We start from the raw sequence: 15,036 nt of genomic DNA, 5'->3' as shown, positions 1-15,036 counted from the left end.
CTCAGTTGGACCAGCGTTCGCGCTGGACGTGCAGACCGCGTGAGACGACGCTTCATCCAGTCCCAAACATGCTCAATGGGGGTCAGATCCGGAGATCTTGCTGGCCAGGGTAGTTGACTTACACCTTCTAGAGCACGTTGGGTGGCACGGGATACATGCGGACGTGCATTGTCCTGTTGGAACAGCAAGTTCCCTTGCCGGTCTAGGAATGGTAGAACGATGGGTTCGATGACGGTTTGGATGTACCGTGCACTATTCAGTGTCCCCTCGACGATCACCAGTGGTGTACGGCCAGTGTAGGAGATCGCTCCCCACACCATGATGCCGGGTGTTGGCCCTGTGTGCCTCGGTCGTATGCAGTCCTGATTGTGGCGCTCACCTGCACGGCGCCAAACACGCATACGACCATCATTGGCACCAAGGCAGAAGCGACTCTCATCGCTGAAGACGACACGTCTCCATTCGTCCCTCCATTCACGCCTGTCGCGACACCACTGGAGGCGGGCTGCACGATGTTGGGGCGTGAGCGGAAGACGGCCTAACGGTGTGCGGGACCGTAGCCCAGCTTCATGGAGACGGTTGCGAATGGTCCTCGCCGATACCCCAGGAGCAACAGTGTCCCTAATTTGCTGGGAAGTGGCGGTGCGGTCCCCTACGGCACTGCGTAGGATCCTACGGTCTTGGCGTGAATCCGTGCGACGCTGCGGTCCGGTCCCAGGTCGACGGGCACGTGCACCTTCCGCCGACCACTGGCGACAACATCGATGTACTCTGGAGACCTCATGCCCCACGTGTTGAGCAATTCGGCGGTACGTCCACCCGGCCTCCCGTATGCCCACTATACGCCCTCGCTCAAAGTCCGTCAACTGCACATACGGTTCACGTCCACGCTGTCGCGGCATGCTACCAGTGTTAAGGACTGCGATGGAGCTCCGTATGCCACGGCAAACTGGCTGACACTGACGGCGGCGGTGCACAAATGCTGCGCAGCTAGCGCCATTCGACGGCCAACACCGCGGTTCCTGGTGTGTCCGCTGTGCCTTGCGTGTGATCATTGCTTGTACTGCCCTCTCGCAGTGTCCGGAGCAAGTATGGTGGGTCTGACACACCGGTGTCAATGTGTTCTTTTTTCCATTTCCAGGAGTGTATTTTAGAATCACCTGTAATACTGCAGGCTGGCGCAGTTAAAACCAGCCGCCTCTCCTTTGAAGGCGAATGCAATATTTCGACTTCTGAAGTAGACAGATACAACAGTGAACAGTTTTATGCAATGATCGATGCTAGCATTCTTGTGTAAGCAGTTCAGTTTACACCAACAGTGAAGCTAGACGTTTCTCTTTGCGATCTGCAAAATGACCTTCTCGATAGACGAAAGAAATGAAACTATGGAAACATCCGTGGAAAACACGTTCGATTAACGGAACCTGCGGAATTTTCGGGGTGAAGTATACGGATAGAGGACTACCAGCAACGAGAGCAATACAGAGTCCGTATAAAAACTGGCGCACCTACAGATCTACACAAAATGTAAAACTACAAAGAATTCCTTGAATTCACACGACAAAAGTTATTGCAGACATTCACCGAAGAATTATTCAGAGCTCAAAGAAGTCTACACATAAATTGGCCCATCAGGTGCATCTAAACAGGAGGAACTGCCAGCGTATATTGAAAATTCTTAATCTCGAGCCATAGCGTGGGACGGCTGTGCAGCAATTGCCGGAGGATGACTGCACGAGGCTTTTGAATAACATCAACGATCTTTTGCTAGACCCTCTTCATTACATGATGAGTGATGTAGCTCGATATCATCTTGAAACTTCCTGGCAGATTAAAACTGTGTGCCCGACCGAGACTCGAACTCGGGACCTTTGCCTTTCGCGGGCAAGTGCTCTACCAACTGAGCTACCCAAGCACGACTCACGCCCGGTACTCACAGCTTTACTTCTGCCAGTACCTCGTCTCCTACCTTCCAAACTTTACAGAAGCTCTCCTGCGAACCTTGCAGAACTAGCACTCCTGAAAAAAAGGATATTGCGGAGACATGGCTTAGCCACAGCCTGGGGGATGTTTCCAGAATGAGATTTTCACTCTGCAGCGGAGTGTGCGCTGATATGAAACTTCCTGGCAGATTAAAACTGTGTGCCCGACCGCGACTCGAACTCGGGACCTTTGCCTTTCGCGGGCAAGTGCTCTACCAACTGAGCTACCCAAGCACGACTCACGCCCGGTACTCACAGCTTTACTTCTGCCAGTACCTCGTCTCCTACCTTCCAAACTTTACAGAAGCTCTCCTGCGAACCTTGCAGAACTAGCACTCCTGAAAGAAAGGATATTGCGGAGACATGGCTTAGCCACAGCCTGGGGGATGTTTCCAGAATGAGATTTTCACTCTGCAGCGGAGTGTGCGCTGATATGAAACTTCCTGGCAGATTAAAACTGTGTGCCCGACCGAGACTCGAACTCGGGACCTTTGCCTTTCGCGGGCAAGTGCTCTACCAACTGAGCTACCCAAGCACGACTCACGCCCGGTACTCACAGCTTTACTTCTGCCAGTACCTCGTCTCCTACCTTCCAAACTTTACAGAAGCTCTCCTGCGAACCTTGCAGAACTAGCACTCCTGAAAAAAAGGATATTGCGGAGACATGGCTTAGCCACAGCCTGGGGGATGTTTCCAGAATGAGATTTTCACTCTGCAGCGGAGTGTGCGCTGATATGAAACTTCCTGGCAGATTAAAACTGTGTGCCCGACCGCGACTCGAACTCGGGACCTTTGCCTTTCGCGGGCAAGTGCTCTACCAACTGAGCTACCCAAGCACGACTCACGCCCGGTACTCACAGCTTTACTTCTGCCAGTACCTCGTCTCCTACCTTCCAAACTTTACAGAAGCTCTCCTGCGAACCTTGCAGAACTAGCACTCCTGAAAGAAAGGATATTGCGGAGACATGGCTTAGCCACAGCCTGGGGGATGTTTCCAGAATGAGATTTTCACTCTGCAGCGGAGTGTGCGCTGATATGAAACTTCCTGGCAGATTAAAACTGTGTGCCCGACCGAGACTCGAACTCGGGACCTTTGCCTTTCGCGGGCAAGTGCTCTACCAACTGAGCTACCCAAGCACGACTCACGCCCGGTACTCACAGCTTTACTTCTGCCAGTACCTCGTCTCCTACCTTCCAAACTTTACAGAAGCTCTCCTGCGAACCTTGCAGAACTAGCACTCCTGAAAGAAAGGATATTGCGGAGACATGGCTTAGCCACAGCCTGGGGGATGTTTCCAGAATGAGATTTTCACTCTGCAGCGGAGTGTGCGCTGATATGAAACTTCCTGGCAGATTAAAACTGTGTGCCCGACCGAGACTCGAACTCGGGACCTTTGCCTTTCGCGGGCAAGTGCTCTACCAACTGAGCTACCCAAGCACGACTCACGCCCGGTACTCACAGCTTTACTTCTGCCAGTACCTCGTCTCCTACCTTCCAAACTTTACAGAAGCTCTCCTGCGAACCTTGCAGAACTAGCACTCCTGAAAAAAAGGATATTGCGGAGACATGGCTTAGCCACAGCCTGGGGGATGTTTCCAGAATGAGATTTTCACTCTGCAGCGGAGTGTGCGCTGATATGAAACTTCCTGGCAGATTAAAACTGTGTGCCCGACCGCGACTCGAACTCGGGACCTTTGCCTTTCGCGGGCAAGTGCTCTACCAACTGAGCTACCCAAGCACGACTCACGCCCGGTACTCACAGCTTTACTTCTGCCAGTACCTCGTCTCCTACCTTCCAAACTTTACAGAAGCTCTCCTGCGAACCTTGCAGAACTAGCACTCCTGAAAGAAAGGATATTGCGGAGACATGGCTTAGCCACAGCCTGGGGGATGTTTCCAGAATGAGATTTTCACTCTGCAGCGGAGTGTGCGCTGATATGAAACTTCCTGGCAGATTAAAACTGTGTGCCCGACCGAGACTCGAACTCGGGACCTTTGCCTTTCGCGGGCAAGTGCTCTACCAACTGAGCTACCGAAGCACGACTCACGCCCCGTCCTCACAGCTTTACTTCTGCCAGTACCTCGTCTCCTACCTTCCAAACTTTACTACTCTGTTGGTAGAGCACTTGCCCGCGAAAGGCAAAGGTCCCGAGTTCGAGTCTCGGTCGGGCACACAGTTTTAATCTGCCAGGAAGTTTCATATCAGCGCACACTCCGCTGCAGAGTGAAAATCTCATTCTCGATATTATCTTTCTGATCTTGTGAATTCACAGAACATGAGGTACTGGGCAGCGGAGAATCCCAACACTGTATGTCAGGAACCGCTCCGTGATGAAAGTTTCGGCGTATGGTGCGGTGTGACAGGAACGGGCATCATTGGACCGATATTTTTGACACTACCCTCAACACGGTTGTAATATGGAAATTTTTGATACATTTTTTGCCTAACTTCCTGAATATGAAAGACAATACTGCTTCATCCAGCATGATGGGGCAACATGATACACGTCTAAGGTATCCCTGGAACGAGTCCCTCATGTCTTCACAGAGGAACGAAATATCAGCTAACATCTATGGCCAACACGTTCACCGGCTCTAACAACATATTTTTTCCTGTGAGGCCAATTCAAGAGCAAGGTCTGTGAAACAAATCCACACACAATAGAGGTACTGACAGACAACATCAGCCGTGAAGTTGCTGCCATCGATATCTGAATTTACGCCGGATGTATCTGAATACGCTTAGACGTGCACAGGCATGCATTGATGTCACAGGGACATCACTTACAGCATCCTCTACAAATGATACAGTCATGTCTGCAAGGACCTTACCTCCAAATCTAAAGTTTTCAGGAACTAAGGAAAACATTCTGCGTGTGAGTATATGGAATGTAGTAGGATGAGCCTACCAATGTTTAAAGCACAGAATGAAATGGATATTTTTCCATTACTACAGTTGCTAATTTTTGTGGGTGTGTGAAATCTTATGGGACTTAACTGCTAAGGTCGTCAGTCCCTAAGTTTACACACAACTTAACCTAAATTATCCTAAGGACAAACACACAGACCCATGCCCGAGGGAGGACTGTAACCTCTGCCGGGACCAGCCGCACAGTCTATGACCGCAGCGCCTGAGACCGCTCGGCTAATCCCGTGTGGCTGCTAATTTTTGTAATCTCTTTTAAAAAATAAGTTCAAATCTTGGAATGAGGTCCTTTTCTTGAGGAAGTAATTTATTCAGACGGTCTAGTTACGTTTTTTGTAGTATTTTCCATTGTTCCTTTTTTTCACTCATACATTTTCACAGCATTGTAGCTCTAATCAAAGTACACCCAAAATGGTTTCAATGATTATCGTCATCTGCAGTTCTGTTACGTACAGGCTGTTTCATCAAATGGCTCTAAGCACTATGGGACTTAAATTCTGAGGTCATCAGTCCCCCAGAACTCAGAACTACTTAAACGTAACTAACCTAAGGGCATCACACACATCCACGCCCGAGGCAGGATTCGAACCTGCGACCGTAGCAGCACCGCGGTTCCAGAATGAAGAGCCTAGAACCACTCGGCCACAGCGGCCGGCGGTGTTTCATCAAATCATCATAGAAATACCTATATTCGTACCGATTATAATCAAGTAAATGTTGTTTCTTTGCATTTTGTTCCTGTTAATGGCCATTGGTCCAGTGTAAGTCTTTTCAAAACTGAAAACAACAGACACAGCCGGAAATGAAAGAGTCTTGGTACTTTCAGTAGCAGGCGCCACTTTACATTTCCCAACAATAATCCATCGATAACGACAGCTTAACTACGGCAAAGCGAAACGTAACACATAGCCTATTAGCTATTCGATAGACGCCATGTGAAGGTAGCCGCCACTGAAAGGGCATTATTCCAGAAGTAAAGCCCTTTCATAAATGACGTGACTGTAACGACGCCGCAAAAGCACATTTACAGTGTGTGAAATAAAGCCCTTTGTATGCAGAAAGACGTACAATGATCAGCCAGAACATTATGACCACCAGCTACCGTCCAGGCGATAGTACAGGGTTATTACAAATGATTGAAGCGATTTCACAGCTCTACAATAGCTTTATTATTTGAGATATTTTCACAATGCTTTGCACACACATACAAAAACTCAAAAAGCTTTTTTTAGACATTCACAAATGTTCGATATGTGCCCCTTTAGTGATTCGGCAGACATCAAGCCGATAATCGAGTTCCTCCCACACTCGGCGCAGCATGTCCCCATCAATGAGTTCGAAAGCATCGCTGATGCGAGCTCGCAGTTCTGGCACGTTTCTTGGTAGAGGAGGTTTAAACACTGAATCTTTCACATAACCCCACAGAAACAAATTGCATGGGGTTACGTCCGGAGAGCGTGGAGGCCATGACATGAATTGCTGATCGTGATCTCCACCACGACCGATCCATCGGTTTTCCAATCTCCTGTTTAAGAAATGCCGAACATCGTGATGGAAGTGCGGTGGAGCACCATCCTGTTGAAAGGTGAAGTCGGCGCTGTCGGTCTCCAGTTCTGGCATGAGCCAATTTTCCAGCATGTACAGACACACGTGTCCTGTAATGTTTTTTTCGCAGAAGAAAAAGGCGCCGTAAACTTTAAACCGTGAGGTTGCACAAAACACGTTAACTTTTGGTGAATTGCGAATTTGCTGCACGAATGCGTGAGGATTCTCTACCGCTCAGATTCGCTGTGGTACGTTTAGCTCCCTGCTTGCTTTATTCGTTGACTTCCGCAGGCTACGCGTGAAACTTGCCCGCACGTGTTCAACCATTTCTTCGCTCACTGCAGGCCGACCCGTTGATTTCCCCTTACAGAGGCATCCAGAAGCTTTAAACTGCGCATACCATCGCCGAATGGAGTTAGCAGTTGGTGGATCTTTGTTGAACTTCGTCCTGAAGTGTCGTTGCACTGTTATGACTGACTGATGTGAGTGCATTTCGAGCACGACATACGCTTTCTCGGCTCCTGTCGCCATTTTGTCTCACTGCGCTCTCGAGCGCTCTGGCGGCAGAAACCTGAAGTGCGGCTTCAGCCGAACAAAACTTTATGAGTTTTTCTACGTATCTGTAGTGTGTCGTGACCATATGTCAATGAATGGAGCTACAGTGAATTTATGAAATCGCTTCAATCATTTGTAATAGCCCTGTAGTGTCATTTGGCGAGGAATGACTGCTCGTCAGACACACATACGGTACATGTAGTATCAGTGAGCGTTCTGCCCATGTGTACAATGGGGAGGCACACGCGATCTATCTGAGTTTGACCGAGGGCAGACTGTGATGGCCTGGAGCGTTGGCACAGGCGCTTCTGAAACTGCACGACTTATTGGGTGTGCGAGAAGTGCTGTGGTGAGTGTCTTCAACTCGTGGCGAAACCAAAGGTGAAACCACGTGTAGACGTCGTGTGGTTGGGCCGGTCACCCATCATTACAGTTGTCGGAGTCGTAGGCTGGGCAGACTGGTAAGACAGGACAAGCGGCGAAATGTGGCGGAACTAACATCAGACTTTAATTCGGGGCAGAATACGAGTATGTCTGAACACACAGTGCACCGTACACTCCTAACAATGGGACTCCACAGCCGACAACCCGTGCATGTGCCAATGTTAACACCGTGAGTCCCGATACCTTCTTCATCTCCAGATGGGACGGCTCGAATCCGTCGTTTTCCAGGGGTACAGCACCTCGATACCTGTACTGCGGGACAAAAACGAGCTGGCAGTACCTCCGTTATGCTCTGGGGAAAATTCACACGGGCGTCCACAGGTTCAGTGGACCTCATGCAAGCCACCATGATAGCCAAGAACTACTGTACACAGGATCCAGACCAAGATCATGCGCTGTGTCACAAGGCCAGGAGTGAGATGGAGTGGTTGGAGGAACACAGTGGTGAGTTGCAACGGATGTGCTGGTCCCCCAACCTGTCAAGTATTAACCTGATGCAAACTTCCTCCAGGGACTACAAAGGCCTCATTGTTTCCATGCTACGATGCATCGCTGCTGTTATCCGTGTCAAAGTTGGACATACCAGCTATGTAGGTAGGTGGTCATGTATGTATATAGAATATGGTAGCATTATAAACACATCATGTGAAAACTTGGAGTGACGTGCAGTCTGTCTACTGCATTTTACTTTTTATCTGTCATAGCAATATGGTAAAGTACACATAAAATCTTTAGTTCAGGACCTCTGTTTCTCTATGGCGCATTTTATGGATCATCCACCAAGTACCTGTTTTTAGCTGTTTTTCCTTCCATCGATTGGACCTAATATGTTGTCATTAACTCCTTTTCCTTCTGTTTTTGTGTTCTCCAGTTCTGACACAGGCAAGAATGACCCTCGTTGTTTTTGCGGCCATAAGACAAAACAAAACAGCAAAAAGTCATCTTCCACAGCGCTGAGAATGGCTATGATGTGAGGTCTGAGTGGGGCACTGTTAAAAGGAGGGTGCCCCAGGGATCAGCGCTGGGGCCACTGTTGTTGCTTACTTACACAAATGATTTGTCTTCTACAGAGGGGAGTAGATAAAAGTAGCCCATGTAAGAAATGCAGTAAAATTACGGGAACGAAAAGCTGAAATGGATATACCATTTATTTACAATGAATTTCAGCGAAAAATACATTTAATGCAATCTAGCTAAAATGTTCTCCTCACGGCGAGAGCCTGGCTCTCGTTGTAGCTCTCAAGTCCAGGTAGAGGTGAATCACCTCCTCGTAATATGGCAATCGTTAATCACGAATTACCACTCACAACCTCGTTAGTAATACAAGATAAATTAATGTTGCATCCTACAAAACTTATTGGTCCTTGAAGTAGTTCTTGCTGTGCTACTTCACTAGGAGTGAAATTGAACGTATCCACTTCCTTATACACAGGCATCTTCATCTTCCTTGAATGTCTTCTGCGACGGTACGGCATAACTGTGTGTACTGTGCGGCTGCCTCGAGTAGAATGAGCATGCTGTTGCCTCACGAGCGAGATATAGCGGTCCTACGTCACAGAGATAAGCATTGTCGTGACGCAACTTCCTGGGCGCGGCACCGGAACTACACTCCTGGAAATGGAAAAAAGAACACATTGACACCGGTGTGTCAGACCCACCATACTTGCTCCGGACACTGCGAGAGGGCTGTACAAGCAATGATCACACGCACGGCACAGCGGACACACCAGGAACCGCGGTGTTGGACGTCGAATGGCGCTAGCTGCGCAGCATTTGTGCACCGCCGCCGTCAGTGTCAGCCAGTTTGCCGTGGCATACGGAGCTCCATCGCAGTCTTTAACACTGGTAGCATGCCGCGACAGCGTGGACGTGAACCGTATGTGCAGTTGACGGACTTTGAGCGAGGGCGTATAGTGGGCATGCGGGAGGCCGGGTGGACGTACCGCCGAATTGCTCAACACGTGGGGCGTGAGGTCTCCACAGTACATCGATGTTGTCGCCAGTGGTCGGCGGAAGGTGCACGTGCCCGTCGACCTGCGACCGGACTGCAGCGACGCACGGATGCACGCCAAGACCGTAGGATCCTACGCAGTGCCGTAGGGGACCGCACCGCCACTTCCCAGCAAATTAGGGACGCTGTTGCTCCTGGGGTATCGGCGAGGACCATTCGCAACCGTCTCCATGAAGCTGGGCTACGGTCGCGCACACCGTTAGGCCGTCTTCCGCTCACGCCCCAACATCGTGCAGCCCGCCTCCAGTGGTGTCGCGACAGGCGTGAATGGAGGGACGAATGGAGACGTGTCGTCTTCAGCGATGAGAGTCGCTTCTGCCTTGGTGCCAATGATGGTCGTATGCGTGTTTGGCGCCGTGCAGGTGAGCGCCACAATCAGGACTGCATACGACCGAGGCACACAGGGCCAACACCCGGCATCGTGGTGTGGGGAGCGATCTCCTACACTGGCCGTACACCACTGGTGATCGTCGAGGGGACACTGAATAGTGCACAGTACATCCAAACCGTCATCGAACCCATCGTTCTACCATTCCTAGACCGGCAAGGGAACTTGCTGTTCCAACAGGACAATGCACGTCCGCATGTATCCCGTGCCACCCAACGTGCTCTAGAAGGTGTAAGTCAACTACCCTGGCCAGCAAGATCTCCGGATCTGTCCCCCATTGAGCATGTTTGGGACTGGATGAAGCGTCGTCTCACGCGCTCTGCACGTCCAGCACGAACGCTGGTCCAACTGAGGCGCCAGGTGGAAATGGCATGGCAAGCCGTTCCACAGGACTACATGCAGCATCTCTACGATCGTCTCCATGGGAGAATAGCAGCCTGCATTGCTGCGAAAGGTGGATATACACTGTACTAGTGCCGACATTGTGCATGCTCTGTTGCCTGTGTCTATGTGCCTGTGGTTCTGTCAGTGTGATCATGTGATGTATCTGACCCCAGGAATGTGTCAATAAAGTTTCCCCTTCCTGGGACAATGAATTCACGGTGTTCTTATTTCAATTTCCAGGAGTGTATTATTTCATCTACAATTTCCCGGAGCTAGTTCCCATGAAGCGAGGGCCAACAGTGATGCCAAAGTGACAACATCTGCCGACAAATGGCAACACGGAGATCATCGGAGTGAGTGAAAGAACTAGCGGGCTGAGGTACCAGGACTGCGGCTTTGGCAGCAGCATCAGCAGCCTTATTTTCCATCAGACCTATATGACCCATATAAAAATGACAGTGGCTCCATCAAGAGTGAGCAAGTGTCAGATTTCCTGGACCCGTTGCACTAAAGGATGGATGGTGTACAGCATACACAGGCTCTGAAGGGCTCTGAGAAAGTGGGAGCAGATGATGCAAGTGAAAAGGCTTGGTAGCTGGATGTGCTGCGTGGCCTGATACAGCACGAAGAGCTCTGCAGTAAACACAGAGCAGTGTTCCGGAAGCCGATACCGAAAACGTCGGTGCCAATGATGAAGGCACATCCGACGCCACGGTCAGTCCGAGAAACATCAGTGTACATAAAGGTACTATCGTGAAATAGTGTGCAAAGCTCGTGAAAATTACGGCAATAGAGCGGGGCTGGAGTAGTGTCTGAGCCGTGTGTCGGCTCTCAACATACAGGGTGTCCCAGCTATCTTGTCCACCCAAAATATCTCTGGAACAATAACAGCTTTTGGAAAACGACTTTCACCGGTATCAATGTAGGGCTGGGGCCCATGAATGTACATATTTGGAAACATTCTAAAACGAAAGCATATGTGTTTTTTAACACAAACTTATGTTTTTTTTTAAATAGACCTCCTATATTATTTCTTCAGCAATCCATAGCATGACAAAGCACATACATGATGGCGTTGATTGCATCGCAATATTCCCATTACATCCCGAGATATTGAGACGCGAAGTTGACACTTGAAACACCCGACATGCGTTGCTAGCCCACGTCCTGGGGCCCAGGCGTGAACCCCATGCTGCCCGTAATCGCGATATGATTGACATGTGTAATCACACCTCCATACTTATAAAGAGGGACACTTACTTGTCAATCACATCGCGATTACGGGCAGCATGGGGTTCACGCCTGGGCCTCAGGACGTGCGCTAGCAGCGCATGTCAGGTGTTTCAAGCGTCAACTTCGCGTCTCAATATCTCGGGATGTAATGGGAATATTGCGATGCAATCAACGCCATTGTGTATGTGCTTTGTCATGCTATGGATTGCTGAAGAAAAAATATAGGAGGTCCATTTAAAAAAACATAAGTTTGTGTTAAAAAACACATACGCTTTCGTTTTAGAATGTTTCCAAATATGTACGTTCATGGGCCCCAGCCCTACATTGATACCGGTGAAAGTCGTTTTCCAAAAGCTGTTATTGTTCCAGAGATATTTTGGGTGGACAAGATAGCTGGGACACCCTGTATATCGCGCTGTTAATATTGTTCTGAGTCCTTCTTCCATTCCATCGTTAATTGACTCTTTCATATTTATAGTTATGCTGCGTACGACTGTGTTGAGATTCCCCACTGGCGGCGTGTCTGCTCTTATCGATCTTCGAGTCGTTGCTTCCTGTTAGCCTTGTGTAAGGGAAGAACATCTTTGGGGGAATGGCCGGTTGGTTGCCTAGCGGTGACGAGTCGGTCGGTCGGTTTTTAAAATCGGAAATTAGAGAATGTCGTACGAAGAGACCGCGGCGTGGCGTGGCGGTGGAGAGTTGGCTGTTGTTGCGAGAAGCCGCGTGGTTTATCCTGGCGGTGCGAGACGAATGGGACGAGTTGACGGGACAAGGCTGTAAGCTCTTGCTGTGAGCACCCGGGGGCCACGGCTGTGGTTTCGAGTCACTACTTGGTGGGAGCGGCGACGGACGTCTTTAAATATTCCGTCTGGAGGCGGGAATGCCGGACTAGTAAATCGCCTAACCTGAGGAGTGGTATTTCGCCGCCGTGGGTGCATAGAAGATGAGGGTTCCGGTGACAGAGCGCGTGGCTGCGTGACTGTGCCCAGTTGGGTACGCTGGCGACGCGGACACGGTCGGCTGTGAGGAACCTTTGCATCGGAGTTCACCTGCTGCTTCTCTGATAAATTGCAAGTTAAGTTGGTTAAAGGTTTAGATGTTAATTGAAGAATTTTGGTTTGTGCAATCAGCGTCTTTTCTGCCTTGTGGCTTCCTGCGTTCGGGTTTCCTGTCCCTGTCGCCGGTGTATTGATAGACAGTGATCTTTCCCGCTTCTTATTAGTACTGCCAGGTAGGAAATGTGAAAAATGTTACATGGTTGTATTTTACTCTGATTGTTTTTGGCCACTGTTTAAAAAGGTTAAGTTTGCCTTTCATTGGTGGTTTTTTAAAAATTACGTGGCTTTAAAATTGTTAGTTATCGTAAAAGGTGAATGACTGTATCTTTACTCTGATTGTTTTAATCTACTTGGCATTCTTTGAAAATGCTAGTTTTCAATAAAATGGTTCAAATGGCTCTGAGCACTACGGGACTTAACATCTGAGGTCATCAGTCCCCTAGAGCTTAGAACTACTTAAACCTAACTAACCTAAGGACAACACACATATCTGTGTCCGAGGCAGGATTCGAACCTGCGACCGTAACGGTCGAGCGGCTCCAGACTGTAGCGCCTAGAACCGCTCAGCCACTCCGGCCGGCATGCTAGTTCTGCCTCCCTGTTAGCGAGCCCTTGTAATTTAATATCTTGTGGTGCCAACATTTAAAAGAAGTGGTTCCCTACATGTTCGGTAGCGAAATTGTATACAATTGGTGTTTTTGTTTCATTACTTGGAAAGTTTTAATTTTGTTATTAAATGCTTTATCGAATTCTGTTTTAAGTAAAATGGCTTGGCTATTAACGGTAAAGTAAAGTTTTTAATTTCATTACTTGGAAAATTTTGATTTGTTACCAAATGTTTTATCACAGCCGGTTTTTAAGTAAAATGGCATGGCCGTTAACTGTAAAGTAAATTGTTTTGAAAGGCACTCATGCCTGCTAGCTTTTTTGGATCTGTTCCTGGTCAAGTGGTAAAGAAACGACTTTTAATGGTTGAAGTAATGAATAAAGGAGTTGTAAATTGGAACTCGACAGTAACCAACTAATTTTGGCTCCGTTACCCAACTGGGAGTTTTCCTTGATTAATCGTAATACCCGTCTCAGTGTCCTTAGAAGCGAATGAAGGCCAAGGTGAACATGGGCCGCCGCACGAATCCAAGGTGGTGAAGGGTTCACACGTACTGGGAAAGTGGCAGGTAGTGTGAAGTTAAGCTGCTGCAGCAAGAGCTGTCTGTCATCGCCGTTTTCAAGAAGCGACGTCGAACAGATGTGCAGAACCATAGACCTATATCTCTAACGTCGATCAGTTGTAGAATTTTGGAACACGTATTATGTTCGAGTATAATGACTTTTCTGGAGACTAGAAGTCTACTCTGTACGAAACAGCATGGGTTTCGAAAAAGACGATCGTGTGAAACCCAGCTCGCGCTATTCGTCCATGAGACTCAGAGGGCCATAGACACGGGTTCCCAGGTAGATTCCGTGTGTCTTGACTTCCGCAAGGCGTTCGATACAGTTCCCCACAGTCGTTTAATGAACAAAGTAAGAGCATATGGACTATCAGACCAATTGTGTGATTGGATTGAGGAGTTCCTAGATAACAGGACGCAGCATTTCTCAATGGAGAGAAGTCCTCCGAAGTAAGAGTGATTTCAGGTGTGGCGCAGGGGAGTGTCGTAGGAACGTTGCTATTCACAATATACATAAATGACCTGGTGGATGGCATCGGCAGTGCACTGAGGTTTTTCGCGGATGATGCTGTGGTGTATCGAGAGGTTGTAACAATGGAAAATTGTACTGAAATGCAGGAGGATCTGGAGCGAATTGACGCATGGTGCAGGGAATGGCAACCGAATCTCAATGTAGACAAGTGGAATGTGCTGCGAATACATAGAAAGATAGATCCCTTATCGTTTAGCTACAATATAGCAGGTCAGCAACTGGAAGCAGTTAATTCCATAAATTATCTGGGAGTACGCATTACGAGTGATTTAAAATGGAATGATCATATAAAGTTGATCGTCGGTAAATCAGATGCCAGACTGAGATTCATTGGAAGAATCCTAAGGAAATGCAATCCGAATACAAAGGGAGTAGGTTACAGTACGCTTGTTCGCCCACTGCTTGAATACTGCTCAGCAGTGTGGGATCCGTACCAGATAGGGTCGATAGAAGAGATAGAGAAGATCCAACGGAGAGCAGCGCGCTTCGTTACAGGATCATTTAGTAATCGCGAAAGCGTTACGGAGATGATAGATAAACTCCAGTGGAAGACTCTGCAGGAGAGACGCTCAGTAGCTCGGTACGGGCTTTTGTCAAAGTTTCGAGAACATACCTTCACCGAAGAGTCAAGCAGTATATTGCTCCCTCCTACGTATATCTCGCGAAGAGACCATGAGGATAAAATCAGAGAGATGAGAGCCCACACAGAGGCATACCGACAGTCTTTCTTTCCACGAACAATACGAGACTGGAATAGAAGGGAGAACCGATAGAGGTACTGAAGGTACCCTCCGCCACACAGCGTCAG

At 48.7% G+C, this 15,036-nt stretch overlaps 1 protein-coding gene across 1 annotated transcript in view; it reads right to left on the bottom strand.

Moving 5' to 3' along the window:
- The window catches only part of LOC126108184 (high affinity cGMP-specific 3',5'-cyclic phosphodiesterase 9A), a 279,735-nt gene that overhangs the window by 30,020 nt on the left and 234,679 nt on the right, over positions 1–15,036 (bottom strand). The gene's annotated exons all lie outside the window — the stretch shown is intronic.

This window comes from Schistocerca cancellata, chromosome 11 (genome assembly GCF_023864275.1).
Source record: "Schistocerca cancellata isolate TAMUIC-IGC-003103 chromosome 11, iqSchCanc2.1, whole genome shotgun sequence".
NCBI classification, from domain to species: Eukaryota; Metazoa; Arthropoda; class Insecta; order Orthoptera; family Acrididae; genus Schistocerca; species Schistocerca cancellata.
The sequence above is the reverse complement of the archived record's forward strand: the minus strand, read 5'-3'. Positions and strand labels throughout refer to the sequence as shown.